The sequence below is a fragment of the Polyodon spathula genome, chromosome 4, assembly GCF_017654505.1.
Source record: "Polyodon spathula isolate WHYD16114869_AA chromosome 4, ASM1765450v1, whole genome shotgun sequence".
Lineage (NCBI taxonomy): Eukaryota > Metazoa > Chordata > Actinopteri > Acipenseriformes > Polyodontidae > Polyodon > Polyodon spathula.
The window spans coordinates 57,692,834-57,714,290 of NC_054537.1; positions in this window are offsets into that span (position 1 = coordinate 57,692,834).

The following is a 21,457-nucleotide window of genomic DNA, read 5'->3' on the forward strand; positions in this document are numbered from 1 at the left end:
CTCTCTCTCTCTCTCTCTCTCTCTGGAAGGGTTGGCTCAGAAAGAACAATATAAATACTATTTGATAATAGATATTTGCATGTAAGTAGGAAGACATCGTTACTGGCCCACATTGGTCATAGAAAAAGTAGAGCTTTCATACTTAAGTTTAAAAATCCATCTCCTCTTCTCCCTCCCCTCTATCCAACTTTGATTCACTCTTCTAAATGTTTAACACCATACATTTGCAGTTTTTGCATGATTTTCCCTTGGTTATACTATATATTTACCATAGTTTACCATGTTTTTTAATATGCTTACCTATGCTTTATCATACTTTCACTGTGCTGGGTACATTTTGCTATGCTTTTATTTTGGGAATCTATTAGAAGGGCAGTAATGGCACTTGTGAATCCCTCTGATTGGCTGTCTCAGATTGGTTCTGCTCCATCATCTCCAGGTTTCACTATGCACAGCACACCATTAGCAGCTACATTGATGGTACTAGCTACTATTAAAACAACAGGAGTTAACATTTCTGTCACTCTGTTTTGTATTTGTTGATGTAGGGCTACCAGATGGTACATTAAGGTGTTTAATTCCTCTAGAATTCCCCTTTCCCCTAGAAAGCCAGTATCTCCTTCTCCAGCCTCCATTTACCAATTATATCCAGCTTGTAATAATAATAACAGGTAGTGCAAACCAAATGGGGTGATATGGGATGAATAGTTGTGTAAAAGTGCACAGGAATTTAGCTTTATAGAAATAGACACAAAGTAATACTGTAGTAAATAGGGATTTAAAAGAGTGTTTCAATGCTTCTCAGGGAAATCAGATCAACAGTAAGAGTCAAGTTCAGTTTAACACTAACATATGATTCCTGGCTGAATGTGTGCTTCTGTAGTTTATCCTTCTGTGCCATCTTCTTCACCAGAAATGTTTTTTACAAAGAGTGTGCTTCCCTATTGGCAGCTAGTGACAAGCTTTGACCCTGACTTAGGAAGCAGTAACATGCAAGGCAAGCAAACTGGGAACTTTCTTTAACCAACTATAGAGCCAGATGTCGTGGTTTAAAATGAAAAAGCATGTTTAGTTTAACACTGCATGCTTGAGCTCTTCATAGCAAATGGAAGTGTGTCAGTTTATGGCTTTTTTTTTAACTTTCTTGTTTTACTCAAACAGGAAAGTCAGGTCCTAGGTGATTCAGTGAACTAAACAGCCGTCCTGCTGATACCATCTGCAGCAGCGGGGGAATGATGTCAATTGTAAGCTCTATTTGAATTCCAGGAAGCTAAATAAAAATAAAACATTTTGTAGAGTTGAGGTGGAATTTTCTCCTTCCTTCCGATTCCCTTCACAGATTGTAGCCAGTTCAAAATGCTGCAGCTTTATACCAAAGGAAAATTATTATTGTTAAATCTCCTGTACTAAAAGATGCTAAATAAGTGTTTTCTGTACTTATAACGTTTTACAAGAAAAAGCATAAAGCTAGGTAACAACCATGTTACACATATAAACATGGTAATACTATTAATACTAATACTATACTATTGTCTCTAACTACACTGTAGTTACATTGTAATTGCATATGTGGTAACATGGTCATTACATTGTAAATGCACAACCACATGTATACAGAATAACTAAAAAGATGCTAGCTACATTTTTTGTTTTGTAATTAAGCATGCTGTTGCATTTTAACTGCATAACCCTAAGTGTAATGGCTGTGTAACTACAGTGTAATTACAGTGTCGTTAGAGACATATATAAAAAGTCACCAAAACTTACTGGCCCAACTTAAATTATCCACGACCTGCACAGGACTCAAGTCTCGTTCCACAAAAGGTGGACTACTCCACTTTTTGTAAAGGTGTTATCTCTCCTGTCAGTGTCGGCTTATGACATTTATAAACAGGTACTTTGTTACAGCGTTTGGTGTTTGCTACAACTGCTAAAATTCACTATAAATGAAATGCAGTAAATGCTGGTAACTTACCGTTTGGTTTAATTGCTGCATTGTCCTGATCAGTGTCTGAAACCAATGAATCGGAGTCACTGCCATCACTTCTTAAAGAAATGAACAAGCTGATTCTGAGCTGCTGCACAATGGACAGCTTAACTTGACTGGCTCCTCTGGTAAAGGCACAACAACTTGGTGTACAGGGTGAGGATTACAGTCAGTGCAGTGTAGGTTCATTTATTGACTGCTGTTCTTCAATGGGAATTCCATAGTGAGTGTGGTATTAGCTTCCATGCTCCATGAGCTCAAACAGACAGTTATTTTTGTCCTCCAGGAGTCTCAAGACTTGGGGCTGGGATCAAACGATGCCCACTGACCTTCATTTCTCCTGGTATTCTAAATTAAGGGTAAATTATGTGTTGTTATTTTGAATTACCCTTCAGAAATAAGTGTCACAGTTAATACATGGTTAACTGTACCATTCTGCTAACAACAGTAAAACATTGAAACAATGATCCCAGTTTTGAATTCTTCCTCTTCACACATTCTTTGGTCCCACTTCTCCGAGGATGGTTACTTGGGTATAATATATCTATTTAGAATTAGTCTGATATTTCCTGGTTCAGTCCTCTTATAAACAATGTAGTGCTGTTTACAAATAACCTTTTACATAGGGTATCTATTATAACCAAACCAAAGTGTGTTACAATCTTCTTTCCAGGGGCAGAATACTCAGGAATGTCCTACTCTGCTATCTCTATCAGTACAATTCAGGGGCACATGAAGAATTTATATGAAAGCAGACTGCAGTGTGTAAAATTCTGTCTAAAGCCCTTCTTACACGAGTCAATTTACTATCAGCTTGTATCGCCTGAGATCAAATCCTGTGAGGACTGCCCCGTGTAACAGCCCTGACGACATACTGTCAACGTTCTGGCAACTGCCTGGCAAATCGATTGCTTAAGTGGACAGCAATCCTACTAGCAACAGGTTCCCGACAATATCCATTCAGAGCGCTGGTGTGTGTCACGTGATTCTGTCTGCCACAGTGAAAATAATAGTTAAAATGGACTGGCAAGCCGCAATTACTGGACTCAGGACAAATACATACTTCTCATAGTTTTATGAAGGTTGGTCAATGCTGGAAGAGTTACTTTTAACAAGTGTTCTTTTTTTTTTTTTTTAACTTCTTAAAACCTTTGGTCTAACTGTCGTTAACAATTGGGTAATAGAAATATAGCTGCTGTAACTCTGCTAAACCGATGTCCATCTTTTGTTATTCCGTTACCTTTTTAAAACTGTTACTCCGTAGCACTGTGATAATATCCCTGAAAGGCCTTTTTTTATTTTGACAATCGCTTTCTGTACATCCCTGTGTAATGTGTATACACATAGCATGTCATTTAAAAAAAAAATGTGTATAGATAGATAGATAGATAGATAGATAGATAGATAGATGTTGTCTGCCAGTAAATAAATAAAATATATTGTATTACCGTATATTGTACGTGTTCTCAACTGTGTAACTGGTTGCATCGTCGCTTTGACGCTCATTCAGTAAACTGTGAAAGCAGCCTTTTACTGTCACTGTAAGAGCCACTTCTTAACATAAGAACATAAGAACATAAGAAAGTTTACAAACGAGAGGAGGCTATTCGGCCCATCTTGCTCGTTTGGTTGTTAGTAGCTTATTGATCCCAAAATCTCATCAAGCAGCTTCTTGAAGGATCCCAGGGTGTCAGCTTCAACAACATTAACCCAAATGCTCTTTCGCTGACGTTTGTGTTTTTCATCTGCTAATAAATTCATTAATAGAAGTGCACTGATGACTAGGGCTGGGATTTAGTCACGGTGGGCGGGTGTCACGGATTCCGTGACTTTTGCTAGTGTCATGGATTTTGCTGATGTGCGTGACTTGCGAGGGTGTCAGTAAATTGTGTTCAATCTGCATGTGATTTTACTGGAACGTGTTTCTCCTTAACATTAAATTTCACTTTTAAAAAAAATGCATTTATTGTTTATTAATTCTGATAAATAATCACATATTTTGAACTAGCTCCAACACCGTACTTCCTGTCCCCCTTTTTTTTTGGAGAAGAAAAAAAATGAATCAAACTATGCTCTTCGATTAAATACTTTGTGAAAGTTAACAGTTCATAAATTCAGTGTGTGTGTGTGTGCCAGCATTCGCCGCGGACATACATTGAACAGTTTCCTCTTTTTAATTGAATGTTTGTTCCACTTGTTGTTTAATTGTTGTGTGGTTGCAGTTAATTTAATGTACATGTCTCTTGTCAGCCCCACATCCTCTTTGTGTGATCCTCGTGTGTATATATGTAAATATGCTTTTATTAAAGACAGTTATTTTATTTTATTTTTTATCCCTGTGACTAATCTCCCTCTGTCATTTTCTCCGTGATTTTAAACGCATTGACCGTGACTGCTCCGTGATTTAGGTCCAAATTTTCCGTGACAAACTCCTAGCTCTACTTATGGCCCTTTTTTATTTAATGGCAGCCATTTCAAACAGTTAAATTACTGTTAATTCCAGAACCATGTGACATAGTTCTTAAATATGATTGGATATTGCTTGGATTAAAGGCAATTTGTATCAAATGTGAGATGCCTGTTTGTTGTATCTTGCAACAGGTCAAATCCCTGCGGTGACGTCACTGGCAACACGTTGCTGCAGTTTATGTTGCCAGCGCATTGACTCATGCAACAAGTCCTTAACAGTCTAAACTGTGATAGAGTGTATGTTCTAAACATTAATAGAGGCTTTAGTACCCCGAGGTTAAGGAACATATACTCCAACTCGGTAAAGGATATGAAATGGGTTAATTGTTTAACAAATGTTTTAAATAGATTGTATGCTTGGTAATGAAGAGCCCTTTAAAAAGGGCCAGGTTCAACCTGTCTAGAGCTCCATTCACACTGGCATGCTGTACCGGGCCCTACCAGGTGTCATGCAGGTCGGTTACATGATTTCACACTGCTTTTGATAAAGCAGGCTTGACCTGGTTGACAGATGCAAGTACACAATTTGCATATCAATGCCCTGGAAGCAGCTTGTTACAGACCCAAATTTTTGATAGCAAATGTTTCTTCATCCCTGCTGGTGTGTCTCGAACAACAAAAACAGAAACGTTGCTTGCGGAAGTAAAACCGTTTGTTCTTTCATCGGCTTACAAATGGCCATAATGCATTATGTCTTGCTCAATCTTTTACCCGGGTCAACCCGGGTTCAGCCCAGGTATGTGGATTCACACTACGCGGGATTGTGACCCGGGTAGCCAGAACCCGGGTCAGGACCCGGGTAGGTGTGCCAGCATGAAAGGGACTTAGGAGAGAGGGAGGAGAGCACCTGGTGCACAGTGAAAAGAAAGGTAAACAAATGGAGAAAGGTGAAAGAGTTTAACAGGCTTAGCCTGTCCTCCTTTAGACAAGAAAAGTACTGTTTAGTTAGGACCCAAGACGGGTTAGTTTTTGTGAATAAACATACGCTACAGCATTTATACTAGTAGTGTAACTGCAAATGTTCTTTTAGAAGATTGAGGCTTTTGATGGTCCTGAACATTAATGATGGCTCGTGAAGGAAATGCACTCGATCTTTTACCTTGTGTCCCTTGTCTGTGTTAGTCTCCTTCAAGCTTATCAACTTAGGACAATAAATCCCTCTCAGCCTATTGTACTCTGCATCTGTAGTTTGAGTTTGCCTTAATGCAGGTGGGGTCAAAAAGTTGATAAGGTGGACACCGCTTAAGGATGTAACTCTGGAAAGTGCAATGAAATGTTGTCCATAGGAGGAAATGGAGTTACCAAGATCCATCATAACTGTTTTTAGTCATACCCTGGCATTTATGAATGGTGATTGCATCTTGAACAATGTAGACGCTGTCCATGATTTCAATGTAAACGTTCAAAGGTATGGGTGACTCCATTGTTAAATTTGATGGTTATGGTTTTGACCATACTTGTGTTTTCCAGATAGTAGAAACAGCTTGAAGCTTCCCTGTTGCCCCATTGATGGGACAAGTGGCAATGTCAATGTAGTACCAATGTCAAAGTACCAATTTGCAGCCTATTTTGACTCATATGGTAGTTTCGTCCAGCTGTACGACAGCAGTCAGCCTTGTAGGCGTTCATTTTTTTCAGCACATTTCTCTGGAAGTTACAAGGGCAGTCCACAGTCCATAAGATGAATGTCCTCTCCAGGCATACGATCAAGCATGCCAGTCTGGATCTGGTTACAGGCATCTACAGTAGGCGTGATGCAGGTTGAGCGTGCATCTTTGTCATCTAAGTCTTTCATGTGTTTGATAATTTGTTTTTTGTAGCTGGAAATATCTCCTCTTTCCAAAAAAAACATACTGGAGAAATTGTATTTTGGATTATTCACACAGGAATACAAGATTCACGATTGAGCAAGACGTTCCAGAACTCATCTGTATTCTCCTATAAGAACCTGGTAGCTTTTCTCCAGTTCCTCTTGCTGCATCTGAAGGTCTATTTGACTGATCTGATTGCCCAACTCCTCCGGCCTAAGACACTTCCTCATCTTGGCAAGTTCCCTTTGGTTTTTCTTGTAGAGACCAACAATTCTTCTTTTAATTTCTAATCTGTATGCTTGAGCATGCTCCAGATTACTCATATCTGTGTTATTCAGATGCAGGATTCCATACACTTGTCTTGCATGTTTCTTGTTTATTTGTAACTTTTCCTGTTTGAATGAGAATGGTCTGTGAATGGTCATCCCATTGATATTGTAAGCTGCAACTCCAGTGGGTGCTGTGATTGCCATTTCTTTTCCCAAGCTTTGTCTTACCCATGCTGTGACAGTTTGAATGAGAAAAGTCCTCCCTGTGCCTCCAGTGCCACTCACAAACATGCAGAGGATGGGGGGCGTTTGTTTCAGTTGCAAAGTTTTGGCAATGTGGTCAAACACTGTCTGCTGATTTTTATTAATGCACTTGAGCATGTCTTCTACATTTTGTAGAAGAGGTTGTGCCGCCAGATCTCTGAATTCAGCCATTGCCTCTTCAGCCCACAGAGGAGCAAAGTGAACTTGATTTTCAGGTCCTTCTGTTTCAAGCTCATTGTCCTCTTCAGCCTCTATTCCCTTTTGTTTCTGCTCTACTAGTCTGGTTAACTCCTCATCAGCTGCAGCTATTTGTTTTAGTTGGTCTTGATAGGCTATAGCTTTTTAAAGGCTAACCCTACAAGCATGGAAGGCTTCCACATAGGAATGGCATCCTTCAGGAAGAATGTCTGTTCTGAACGAATGGCTTGAAAAGTAGGAGAATAGCATAGAAGTGAATATCCATATTGCCTTCCCAAGCTAGCAAAATGGCTGGTTTGTAGTCATTGGTTCTGACTTCTGCACTACTGCATGGTAGATCATAGTGTCTGCCATGAGGTTTGAGTGCTTTCCGGCCGGCAGTGGCCTCAGTCACATCTCAGATTACCACCACGGTTTGTTCTTTTCTGGGAAATCCAAAGGGACAAACTATCACCACCTTGTTTTTGATTTTCTTGGATTTTAGACAGTACTTGTTGTATTTATGTTGCTGCCATTTCAAGACACGGCCTATGAGTACAATTGCTATCAGGTCATTTGGAATGGTACAGGTGACAGGTTGATTAATGTACTGTGCAATTTGTGAGTTGGGAGAAACTCCAATAAGTGGTGCATCTTCCACCCAAAGAAGCATGTGGAAGTGCTGCATTCCAGGACCTTGGTACTCTCTGTGCCAAAAGTAATGTGTAACTTTCCTCTTTGTGGGGGATGTTATAAAATGTAGGATTCCAAGAAACTTGTGCATGAATCGACATGCACTGACAGGATCAATTAGGCACTTTTATGTTTTGCAGACATGAGAATTGCATAAAAAAATCTTTTATTTTTCTCTTATATTCAATGTGATTGACGTGGCACTTTATTAATTATGCAATTAGATGCAAAACCAGATATTTCCGTTTTTCGTATTTTTGGTAAATTATAATTTTTTATTGTGCTTTTCTGAATAAATAAATTGATTCCACATTAGGTGTTTTTCAAATGGAAAAACTAAAGAAATAAGAATTTAAAATAAAAGAAAATCTAAATTAAACTCTAAAAATTGTTCATTTTATTTTTTGTTTTGCAGCAGAAGGCTATATATCCATGAGCCGTTTTCTTGCAAAACAAGATATATCCACATTCCACTCAATTAAGCAAATTGATTAATCAAAGTCATGAGGATTTAGTGAACATTCACAAATTTGACATGAAATAATAGAATTCTGGAGACAAAAATTACTTTTTAGGCATTTTTTTTCTGCTTTTACATGGTATATTAACATTGATACCTACATGAACAAACTCTTGAAAGAAAAGTTACAGAGGCACACTAATGAGAGTTCATCAAATAAATTTCTTAAAATTAATCAAAATACAATAGTCAGGAATAGAAACTAACAATATTGTGCCTTTTGAACCTTGCTAGTCCTGATGTAAAGTTGCTAGTCCTTATGTGAAGTGCCTAGGTTTGAATCAACAACAACAGCTGGGGTCCCTAAAAATAGGCTTAGATTTTATTTTCCTAAAAAAAAAAGATAAAGCACTGTTAGATTTTTGTTTTTTTTTAACAAAGCACCTTCACACACGCTCATACAGATCGACCAATCACCTGTTTGTACCTTGATGGTCTGCCTGAAATTGACACCAATGACACAAATTAAATGTTTATTTTACTGTGCATTACATGTGTTACTGTTTACAATAATGCTGGCTGGTTGGATATGAATTACTAACTACAATAATTAATGTACTCACGTACACAATTTAAAGACAGTACGTTTCACTGTAGCCCTCGGGATTAAATTGTTAGCTAGGTGGCTTTTTTTTTTTTTAATTAGCAGTGGGAGAAAACCACTTCAGCAACTACAATAGAATCTGCCAGAACTGAAGGAGATTAATAATTGTACCTTAGTTTGATGACTAATATCTCATTGTGAATAAGAGGCATTTACATTTTTTTTAACATTTTATATAAGAAAGTTTAAGACTTTTGGTACTGGTACAGATGGCAATTCTAAGTGATTTAGTTTTGCCGCTGCAACATGGTGAAAACAGCAATACTCTTGGAGCTGTATAGAGACTCAGTAGTTTCAAACAAGTTTTCTTTAACGTGTACATTTCACTGTAGCCCTCGGGTGAAATTGTTATGTAGGTGGCTATTTATTTTAATTAGCAGTGGCAGTAAACCACTTCAGCAAGTATAGTAGAATCTGCCAGAAGTAACAGACTCTGTGTCTGCTATAGATACTAATGAGAGTAAAACAAACACAAAAGAAAAACACAGGAAAGGCTTCAGGCTTTCTTTCAAGAAAGCTGAGAGGCTTTGTGTAAATGGATTTTATACTTTTAAACGCTGCAATAATAGTTCTGCTTGTGAAGCATCCACACTATAATTTGACAGAACAGATGATTTATTTGCACTGTGCAGTATGGAGTGTTTGTTAATTCAAGAATTAGTCAATTTGTTTGTCAATTTGTGAATTGGTCAAGTTGTCCAGCAATTCATCCATAAATTTGTCAATTCATACAGTAATTCATAAACATGTGTTAATACATCTAATAATGAATTAATTAATTTGTCAATTGATTAATATGAAAGGCTGTACGGACCTGCAAATTTCCAATCAACCAGACAAACTTCCAACTCTCAATCTCGCACTGTGCCGAAAACACTGCAATTGAGGCAAGCTGCATCCTTCTGTATCAAAGAAATACCATAAACCCTGCTTCACAACCAGCCACTGCTCTGGCCCCATGACATGGCATTGACACTTGTTTTTCTTTAGGAATGTCCCACTTCTCAGAGTACTGGCCCAGGTGTGCTTTTCTATCCATAGCATAGTTCTGTCATGTAATGGCAACAGGCCCAATATTTTAATAATAATATATATAAGGCAAAGTAATTTCCATACTGAACAAAGACACATAACTGGGCTGTCTGAGATATTACAGGATTCATCAATAGCTATTGAAAACCCATCAGTTTCTTATATAATGTAGCATTTGCTCAGAAATGCTTTTGTCAATGTCCTCTGTGTGGCTGTCTACTGTATTCCTGCCCAGTGGCACATCCATGATCTTTTGTACAACTGCATCATTATATCTCTCACCTCTGTACACAGTCTCAACAATTGTAGCTGCAGCTTCCTTAATTAGCAAACCATCAGTAAACGGTGTCTTATTTTTTGCAATTAGTTCACTCACTCTTCTAGAAGTTTTAGTTAGCAGTGCATTGTCCTGACAGGAACGACGCAACAAACTACGTTGAGTACATCACTTTGAGTTGAAGTAGGGTTTTTTTTTCTTCTTTTGTTTCCCAGGTAGCGTTTGGTAATCTTGCATATAATTAACAAAACAGAAACCTAAAAACAAAGGCAGGCTCAACTAATTTGCATTTAGACAAACTACGCAAAAAATATGTATAGAAGCTATAACAGTACCGGCATAGAAACACACTCAGAGCCTGAACATATCAAAATGAACATTTTAAGACTAAAACTTAACAAAATTGGTTACCTAAACTCAAAAGAGCCATATTTCTGAGCTTAAAGAGTCATATGGCTCAGTTGGACAGCCCTGGCATATAGCACTATTCTCCAGTGGATCTTTGAAAATAACCCCCATTCTCTCTATTTACAAAGGTACCCACACTGAAGCACGGCCAGGCAATGCCAGCACAGGGGAATGCAAGGCAAACACTCTCATCTTGAACTTTAAAATAAACAAGGAGGGGTATTCCAGCCAGGCCTTAAAGAGGCCACAGCATGAATTGAGATTAACCCTGCATGCTCTTTAAACAATAATACCTATGTGTGGAGGATACTGAGTAATGTACAAATACGGTACTTTAACTTTAAGATATTTAGACAGTTCTAATCTAATTGACAGCTCCGACAAACCAATTGAATTCCTGAATCGCCTAACCTGCTAGACAATCGAAATATAGTATTTTCAAGAAGGGTGGGTAGCAAGACTGAGAAAAAAAGAGAAAAAATCACCATGATGGTAGATTAAGTATGCTAAAATATAGAAAATATTTCAGTTTCTCTTTTTAAGAAAAGAGAACATTAATATTGTGGTTTTCAGACACTGACCCGGGATTGCGTATTTTTCGTGTTTATTTCACATCTTTTTGAGGGAAAAGACTGAGTTGAATTCTTCTGTGCAAAGTTAACTGGAGCCAAGTGACGCTAGGTTAATGGAGAGGCCGACTTGAACTAAAAGGACTAGAGTTATTTTTTCTACAGAAGTTCCTGGACAAAACTAAAAGGCTGAGGATGGCGTAAGTTTTACCAGCACAGTGAGTTATTGTGAGAAAGAAGCTTTGTGATGAAAATGAAAGAAAAGAAAAATTGCATTTACACAGCAATAGTATTTATTTACTATTGCTGTAAAGCAGTAAAGCACACTAAATCTTATTTATTTTGAACTGAAACTGAACTGCAACATTGAAAAAAAATTGCCGTTAATGCACTGTATTTGAATAGAAATCGAGAGTTTTGTTAGCAGAAATAAAGCTTATATTCTGGATAAAAGAAATGCATTTGGCCTGAACTAACAGTGTACAATGTGAGGCAAATAATATTGGCAAGCATTTCTTTGAGAGAGAGAGGAAGTGTGGTTCTGCGCCTGTCAAGAGTGGATGTGGACTGAAGTGAACAATCTTCAACTGGCAGGTGTTGTGTTCAACTTTCAAATGTTCAGGACAGCCATGTCTGTTTTCGTTGAGAGTTAGCCTTATTAGAGGAGCTATAGTAAATCGCCTTGATTCGGCTTTACCCTGCCAACCCAGTGACATCACCTCAGACATTCCTGTATTCGCAACACTTTTAGGGCTTCTGATTTTCCACAATCACAGATTCACAGACGGAATCGGCAATTGGGCATTGGGAACGGAATTGGCATTTTGGCAATGGAATTCATCTTTGCAGCTGCACCGTTAAATAAATAAATAAAATACAAACTGCTCAAGCAGTCTTTTGCCGCTGTTATTCTCCTATAAAAAATAATGGATTGCTTTGAAAACTACATTACCCAGAAGCCCAGTGATGACACTTGTATATAACGTTTTTGTATGTTTATTTAGATCATTGGATAACAAGAAAACAGGTGTTGTGGGCGTTATAGTGATGGACTGTCTGTCTCTATTGTGAGTCGAGTTGTTTAAAAAGCAACTATAATTGTTTTGTGAGAGTTCTATTCTGTTGAAAAATTTTGGAGTTGTATATAAAGAAAAGTGACCTGAAAAAAATGATCATCAACCCCCTGATTAAAAAAACTTCATTTATGTATTCATTTATTTTGTTATTATGGCAAATCAGTTACTCCGTCATTCATTCAACACAAGGAAACGACAGGTGGTTGAGGTGAAACCTTTAGTTTTATAACTTATTATTTCAAATTTAGCTTTAAGTCCTTAATAATACTAAGTACTGTTTTTTTTTTTTTTTACTCGTGTTGCTATAACATGGCTCTCCCTGATTTCCATTACATGAGAGTAGATGTTAAAACTTCATGTTAATTTGAACTCGGCTCGCACCAAGATAAGCACCAACTTAGATGTAGCTTTACAGTAAACTAATGTGATCCATCTGCATCTCTATCCATTTGCGTTTCTTTCCATCTAATGATGTAGATATCCTTCTGCCTGGTGTTGATGGCTGAAGTGTAATGCTGGCTCCAGGGATCAGCTTATTTTGCCTCCCCAGCGCATCAGCACACACAATGGCTGCAATGCTGGCTCTTACCCTGGTTTGTCTGACTGGGTTCACAAGGATCATTAGGTTCATCACTAGTTGTACCACGCAAGTCCTCCTCACATCTACGACAGGAGTGCTGGTATCCTGTGAATTGTGGTTTGCTTCCTGTCGCTCGATTTCATTCAACTGACTTGACTGACTTGGTAAGAAGTACCGATCAATGTGAAGCCCTCGTCCCTTCTCTCTCAAGCATTTCATTCTCCCTTGATGAATCTTCAAACCCCTGACTGTTGTCGCCTTGCTCCAGCCACAGACACAAACCATGTCTTTGCTAACTGCAGATCTTGAACTAGTCATTTGTGAAGTACTCTCCATTCTCATATCTGTTTCCATTTCTAAGACGTTGACTCATCTTCCGTCCCTGCTCTCACAGACTCTACAGTTATTTTTCTCTTTAATTTCTTAGAAGCCTTGGGCGGGTGTCTCCAACATCTTGTTTACCATTCAAAACATAGAGCTGGATACTGCCGACCAGGGTAGCTAACCCTTGCCAGTCCCAATGGGGTCTCTTTCCTCCGGTCAGCTGTCTCTCCATGCTGTCACAAGGTCTTCCCCTTGTTGCCAGCTGCACTATTCACAACAGTCACTGGATATATCAAGATCTTCATGATTTCCATTACATGGGAGTAGATGTTAAAACGTCATGCTGATTTGAACTCGGCTCTTGCCAAGATAAGCACCAACTAAGACGTAGCTTTACAGTAAACTAATGTGATCCATCTGCATCTCCATCCATTTCTGTTTCTTTCCATCTGATGATGTAGATCAGCTTAATTTGCCTCCCCAGCGCATCAGCATACACAACGGCTGCGTTGCTGGCTCCGGGGATCAACCACAATGCGGTCTCCCCAGCGCATCAGCATGGCAACCGTCTGGATTGAGCTATGTAGGGTACATCTCTGGGGTCTTCAAGTGGGCACCTTCCATCCTCGTTGTTTAGTCCACATGCCCACGACACCTCAAGTGGGCTCGACAGCGATTCTGGCATCCCAGCAGCACCCCTCTCCATCCCCCACTCAACTCAGCCCAGCTTACTTACCCATACACCAGCGTTGCTTTCTTTCTATTGTGCTTGAGATCCCCAACCAAAATCTTTCCGTCTCAACCACAGTCAGTTGCTGCTCCTTTCTGCTGCTTCTACTCTAGCTACTGTAGTAAAACAGAAAATTGTGGAAATTGTAGATTCAGCAATGAGTGTACCAATAAGTACTTATTTAGTTTACCAACTGTACCGAACGCAAAGCCAATGGGCAATGAATGTGTGTCAGTGGTTAAGGAATACAATATGAAAAGGCATTTTGAAACCAAACAAGGAGCTTTGATTAATACGTATCCAGAGGGCACAGTAGTTAGAGGCTCAAAAGTAGAAGCGCTGATCTCCTCTTAACAGTTACACTATTATATCACATACATTTTTGTTTGTAATGATACTCAGTTAAATTGTCACACTGTTCTACTATTCATATGGTAAAATGTGTAAGTCTTGTTCAATATATGAACATTAAGTTATCTAATATTTATTATTGCTTAAAATTTTGCAGAGTAAAATTCTCTGGCCCGCATACTACTTGAAGAGCCCTGCTGTAACTAAGGCAACTCTATCTGTCTAGTGTATACAAGCAGTTTTACAGCAAATACAGCATAAACCAATCTGCGTTGCTGCAGATGAAACTACCGATGGGAGAGAGGTGTGTCCTGAACATTGTATTTATGAAAATAGTATACGAATTGTGTTGGGGGTGTGGACCAAGATCCTTTCATTTCTCATCCATCCAAGATAACTAGCATAGGACTCCTGCAACAGCGAAATATTTCAAGACCCCTGTCACATATGTCTCTGCCTTTCAGATGCAATTGTACAGATAGAACAAGGCTCATGATACTAAATCATTGCTTTCCGTCCTTCACACTCCCCATCTCACCAACTCAAGTAAGAAGTGAGAAGCAATAAAAGTGGAATCCATGATCCAGTATAGATACACTTTTGCATGGTTAGATAGTTCGGTACTAGCTTGGCTCCTATGGTGTTTAAAGGAAACTGTGAAACAGAAACCATATTTTAACAGCCTGTAATTACTCCATGAATGAGGAAGAGGCTGAACAACCCACACGAGTTGCATACCAGGTTCCACAGCCATTTCTGAATTCCAATTACTCAATAGCTTCAGTTGCTTGAAGGTATCATTGCTTTCCATTGTTCTTTCACTGTTGTTTCAAAGTATTTCACTTTTGAGATGTCAGTTTGATTGTCATCCACAGAGTGTGGGACTGATAGCAGTGCAGACTGTAATCACAACCCTGTCATTATTCTTTAAGGAAGTGCTGTGTACTATCCTTGTATTATTCCTTGTAAATGTTTTGTACAGTACATATACTGGTAGTCATTGAACAATAGGCTACCCTACTCGCCCACTTTCCCATTTCATAATAGTAATAATAATTCATTCTGAATTCATAGTGACAGTACAAGGTTCTCACCGGTAGAATGTATATGTGTGTGTATACAGTGTTTATAGAAAGTCTACACCCCCTTGAACTTTTTTCACATTCTGTAGTGTCAGTGCCTCAGAGTTTCATGCATTTAATTGAGGTTTTTTTCCCACTTAGCTACACACCCTACTCCACACTGTTAAAGGGGAAAAAAGTGGAAGCACCTTTGGCAGCAATTACAGTTATGAGTCTGAGAAAAAAAATTATATATTAAAAATACAAAACTGAAAGATCATAATTGGATAAGTTTTTTTAATCAAATTTCACAAAACCCAGCTGCATGTCACGCTATCTTTAAAAAAGATTAAAAATGTAAATGAATTGCATGCAGATGGCAAGACAAGCATAAGTAACAGCATACACCTAACAACTGTCCAAATTGAATGCAGCTGAGAAACACATTGAACAGGAGAAGCAGGTGGAAATGCCAAGCCCAGCAATTCCTGACCTTCATTAGAGCTATACTGAGAATAGTTGCTGTTGATAGAAGGGGGTGGCAGGTGAAGTGAAAGACAAAGACAGAAGTTAGTGACTGTTGAATCAAAGCTTTAATGACATACTTCCTGATTATTTCAGGCTACATATGCCTTGACAAAGACTATCCAAACCTGCAGAGCTGGTTCACAATCTCCTCTATCTGGATATTACCATGCTTCAGTCAATGGGGTAAATTAAATGATGTTGTCTCCTTTTGCTTCCTTGCTTTGGTACACCTGGGCTCCTGTTCTATTTTGTGGTTTGGAGGAGTTTGCCTGCCAAGTCTCTCCAATACTTATCCATCCACAATGAAACAATAAAAAAAAGAACGGCATTCGCACACAGACAGTCAGCATAATCGCGTAATAATCAAACGGTGCCTTAAAATCACTAGACTCGAGCAGTACCTTAATTTGTATAAAATCAAAAGTTTATCCCTCATCAAAGTTTACCATAATTAATTCCTATGGTAATTTTTGCAGTTTGGGGGCCAAAATAGCGGCAACAACAACTAGTTTAATTTTTCCTTGAGAAATGGACGTTCTGAAAAATGGAATCGGGGGCTGCTAGTAAACAAAGAGAAAACATACGCACATCCAAAGTCTTTCAAGCTGCAGGGTCGAAAGATTTTAAAGTTAAACAAACATAGTCCTTGCACACTTATATATATATATATATATATATATATATATATATATATATATATATATATATATATATATATATATAATGCTACAAAGTGTTTTGGTTTTTTTTATACCCAAGATCAATGTTTCGATCTGCAAGAGATCTTTATCAAACCTGAAATGCAACTGCTTTCCAATTGTGCAATACAAGTCTCAATGACACTGCTAAAACATATTAAAACCTGCATACTGAGGGGGCAGGGGAAGTTCCTCGTTCCTGGTGATATGTTTAGAATTTCACCGTCTTCTGGGAATTGAACTGTAGTTTGGCACGGTGGTGTCATAGCGCTGTTATGTGCAGTCGCTGTAATGATCAGCGCTGTAATGACCGTCGCGGTGATGTCTGCTTGGTCTTGGATTCGCAGTGATGTTGTGATATGATACATCACTTACCAAAATCAGTTTTACATTTTTTTTATTCCACATTTATCCCTGTTTGCATATTTGAAGATACAATGATGGCCAACTTTATAGTGCCAAATAAGTGGAAATATAGATTATTTCAAAATAAGTAACTATTTCCTGTGATTTTTGATACATCCAATATAAAATAGTAAGAATTATTTGTTTTAAAAAAGTCAGCCATGCGTTTTGTGAGCTTTCTGGGAGCCAGTGCAATGGGATCTTGATCGAATAACACAGTTTACACTGAGAATCTGGCCCTCAATGTAAAGTTTCGGTGTGGTTCAGTAAAAGTACAGATACAGTTTGCATTTTTCTGTCACATTAAGAGCTACTTCAAAAGAGATAACTGTAGAACTGAATTAAACTAGTTCCAAATTGCAGTTCTAATGAGACGATCCAGTCAATCAGTTTAACTGATCTAAACAAGTGGAACAAGTTAGAGTGATTATAGGAACCAACCTGCAATAAACCAGTGTATAGGAAACAAACCAGGGTCTTAGACATATTGTGAGACACTTACTGTACATCATTTCAAATAGGTGTGAGTTATTTATCCCTTTGGTTCCAATGCAAATCTAATTTAGCTTAAGAGTGTGACCCTCCCAAAGGGTGGGGAAAAGAAAAAGAAAATTAATTTTAAAAAATTGTTCATAAAAAAAAGTGTGACTCTGAAGCTGCTGCTATCATTGGACAAGCACTGTCACCTAGTGTATATAATGAAACTGCATAACTTTATACATATACTGTACACCATCTTGGTGATTACATTATTATGAGAACATCCATCCTGGCATCCGGCTGTCAAAGTATTGCAGGAACACCAGTAGGTAATACATTATTTTGGGAGTGACTAAAATCCAGACCAAGACAAAACTGCTCGGACGGCAAATCATTATATTTCTTTTCACATTTTTTTAATCAGTTAAAATGCGGGAGAGAGTAAAAGCTGGACCAAGACAAAAGTGCCTGGATGGGGCATTAAAAGTGGTCTCATTGTCATAAAGCCTACATCAAATTATTACTCCCTCCCCATAACCCACTGTAACCAGAGAGACGAAGAATTCAAACTGTAAATCTCCCTCCCGACCACAAAGGGCGCTGGGTAAGGATGGTGGTACGTTGCCTCCTAGATGGACTTCTTTGATGGTAGGTGGAAACCGGAAGATGACTATATTAGGGGGAGTGCATAGTTACACGTACCCAGAAGGACTCCTTTGCAATTAGCTGTGGGGTGGCCCTCTATTGGAGAAACCATAGTGACGGGTTGATTGCAGGGAGGAATTTTTGTGTTCAAAGGGGAAGCAGCTATGTTAGTACTCGCTTTTCTTTTTGTTTAGAACATTCAAACTGTAAGTTTGACACCCCACCCCCCCCCCCCCCCCCCCCCCCCCCACCCCCCCCCCACCCCCACCCCCCGGGGTAGAACCCCAGAAAACCGTGGCCCCCCGATTGGAGAAAAAACCCCCCGATACCATTGCTGATAAAGGGGTGCACTATTTCCCGGTGGATTTTATTTTTATTTATTTATTTATTTATTGATTGATTGATTGCAGATTTAAAATAAACAAAGGTATTTTGGGAGAATACTGCCTGGCCATTGCATTGTTTTACCACACCACTCACATCCTGTTTACACCCACATATAAAAAGAATCATCATTATTGCAGTTTCTCTATTTTATTATTTTCTAAATACTTTGATGCTTCTGGACCAAACAATAATATGGAGGTGAAAACTGAATGAGGATACAGGTATGCAGCAAAACAGCAGGGTCTTTATCAGCAGTACAGATGGCAAACAGGTTCAGACAATTGTCAGCACGGCACTCTGCAACATTCTTTACATCATACACTCTAAGTAGCTTGCAGGATCTCCTAAATATCCCCAGACATACACAGGTAACACACACACAGTGTAAATGCTCCCACTACAGGCCCCACTACAGGACCTTATTTTGGGCCCTCCCAAACTTGAATATGACACTTGTTTATCAACATAAAACAACATGCCAAGTCAAGTGTTAAGTATTTAACAATATTTAATTATCAGAATGTTAGCATCCATGGCACAGTATGGGCCTATATGTAATAAGAAAGGTTGTATTTTGTGTGCATCTTTAAACCCAGCACTACACTACAGTACACCCTCGCTATAACCCCCTTCATTATAACTAGACTTGCTACTATTCCATTTTCATTTTTTTGCCACATCGACGATTAATATTGATGTTTATTTTTTAAAGAATTTGCTGTCTATTTTTCAATTCAAGCAAAGCATGGGTGAAATCAACCTTTATGCTTCAAAAAGCCCCCAGACTTTTTATGCCATTGAGAAACATCTCATTTAGAGAAACCCCTTTATTATGCAACAAAATGTTAGGTTACCTACCGTAACCCTGGTTCCCTGAAAGAGAAGACGACCGCTAGACAGGTATGGGATATTACTGCCCTTCGGGTAGGTATCACTGAGCTTTCTATACCAGAGCTGCCGATAGGCCCCTTCCCATGATGACGCACTCGGTCCCGCCTACCGAGGGAATAAAACCATCACTCACAGAAAGATCCTTCTCTTTTTCCATGGAATCCGTGAGGGCAACCGAAGCGACCTCGCAGGTGGAGGTCGTCTTCTCTTTCAAGGAACCAGGGTTATGGTAGGTAACCTAACGTTCCCTTTCAATTTGAAGACGACCACCACCAGATAGGTATGGGATAACCTATACCAAAGCCGTTGCGAGGGAAAAGGAAAAGCTGCAACTTATACCCTCAAGGACCCTTGTGCCTACAGAAAGCAATGCGGGTTCTACCACATTAATACGGTAGACCTGATGAAAGTATTTGGCTTAGCCCAGCTAGCTGTAGTACAAATATCAGACATCGAGGGGGCAAGCCAGCACCATCATACGCAGTCGAGACTGTGTCCACAATCTAGTGTGACAGACACTGCTTAGAGAGGGGCTGTCCTAGGGTGACAGACAAAATGCTGGTCAGACTGACGCAGAGCTTTTGTCCTGTGCACATAGCATCTCAATGCCCGCACTGGGCAGAGGAAATTTAATCTCTCATCCTCCGTAGAAGCAAATGGAGGAGGATGAAAAGACTCCAGTTCCACTGACTGGTTGATGTGGAAGGCTGTAATCACCTTGGGGAGGAAAGCAGGGTTGGCGTGCAGCGACACCCTACTGCCAGGAGCTGTGTACGACAGCGTCTGCAGCTCACTGAGCCAAGAGGAAGGCTGTCTTCATAGACAGATATTTCAGCTCTATGGAGTGTAAGGGCTCAAAGGGGGCCTTCGTGAGAGCTTATAGTGCAACATTAAGGCTCCATTCAAAGAGAACAGTCCTCCTAGGAGGGCATAATCGGCGTGCACCTTTAAGGAAACGGGTAGCCAAAAAATGCACACCTGGAGACATAGAATCTACGGGGGCATGGCAATTAGAGATAGCCAGTAAATACACCTTCAAGGTGGAAAGCAATCTTCCAGCATCGAACAGTTCTTGCAGAAACTGCAAAATGACTGGCATAAGGTAAGTAATGGGGTCATGGTTCCCAGCCAGACACCAAGTTCGAAAATACTTCCACTTGCAGGTGTACAATGACATAGTGGAGTCTGCCCTAGCACGCTGCATCATTTCCACAACCCCGTTTGATAGCCCTTGGGCTAGCCAATGGTCCCTTTCAGGTACCGCAGCACCAGGAAGGCCGCTACGCAAGTTGAGTACCCTACTGCGTGGTCAACCCACACACACACACATCTAATCAGCAAGTAGCATGCACCGGGGGGGGGGGGGGGGGGGGGGGGGGGGGGGGGGGGGGGGGGGGGGGGGGGGACGCAAGGCTGAAGCCGCAGTGGGCGAGTTTAAGCAGACAGCAAAACACAGAAAGATAGCAAAGGGAGGGAGAGTACATCTTTTGTACAAGGCCCTAACCACCATAGTGGTGGGTTTGTGCCAGCAGAACTATTCAACAGCAGGGATGCGGCAAGGCCTAACCCCGTGGAGGAGAAGGTGGCTGTGAAGGTCACTCAACAGTGGGGATGTGGCAAAGCCTAGCCCCAAGTAGGACACGTGTACTCTTAGAAAAAAAGGAGCGGCCTACCACGTGGGTGGGGAGGCCGCTGAAAGACAAAAAGGCAACAAAGGACTTTTTTAAGTCTTTTTTAAGTCGCTGATTCCAGGAAAGCTGCAAGACAGCTTTCAATACGAATGCAGGGGAAATACAACCGACTCGAATCGACTCGAGAAGCTCTTTTCTATCAATACGCTCAGCTCAACACAGAGGTCTTACCATACCGTCTTGAGAGGGAAAAAGAGGAGGATCTTCCTGTAAGTGAAGGTTTTATTCCCTTGGTAGGCGGGACTGAGGGTGTCATCACTGGAAGGGGCATATCGGCAGCTATAATGCTGTCTTACAGTTATAAGAGCTCAGTGATACCTACCCGAAGGGCAGGAATATCCCATACCTATCTGGTGGTGGTCTTCTTTGAATTGAAAGTGTATAAAGTGTATTTCACAGACCTTTATAGCATACTTTTACAAGTAAAAATAATATGCACAGAACAATTAGATAGTTTAACTTGTTATTCAGAGCTCCACCCCTCTCCTGCTTCAGAGTTACTGTAGGCATACCAGACAGGCCCGCTTCGT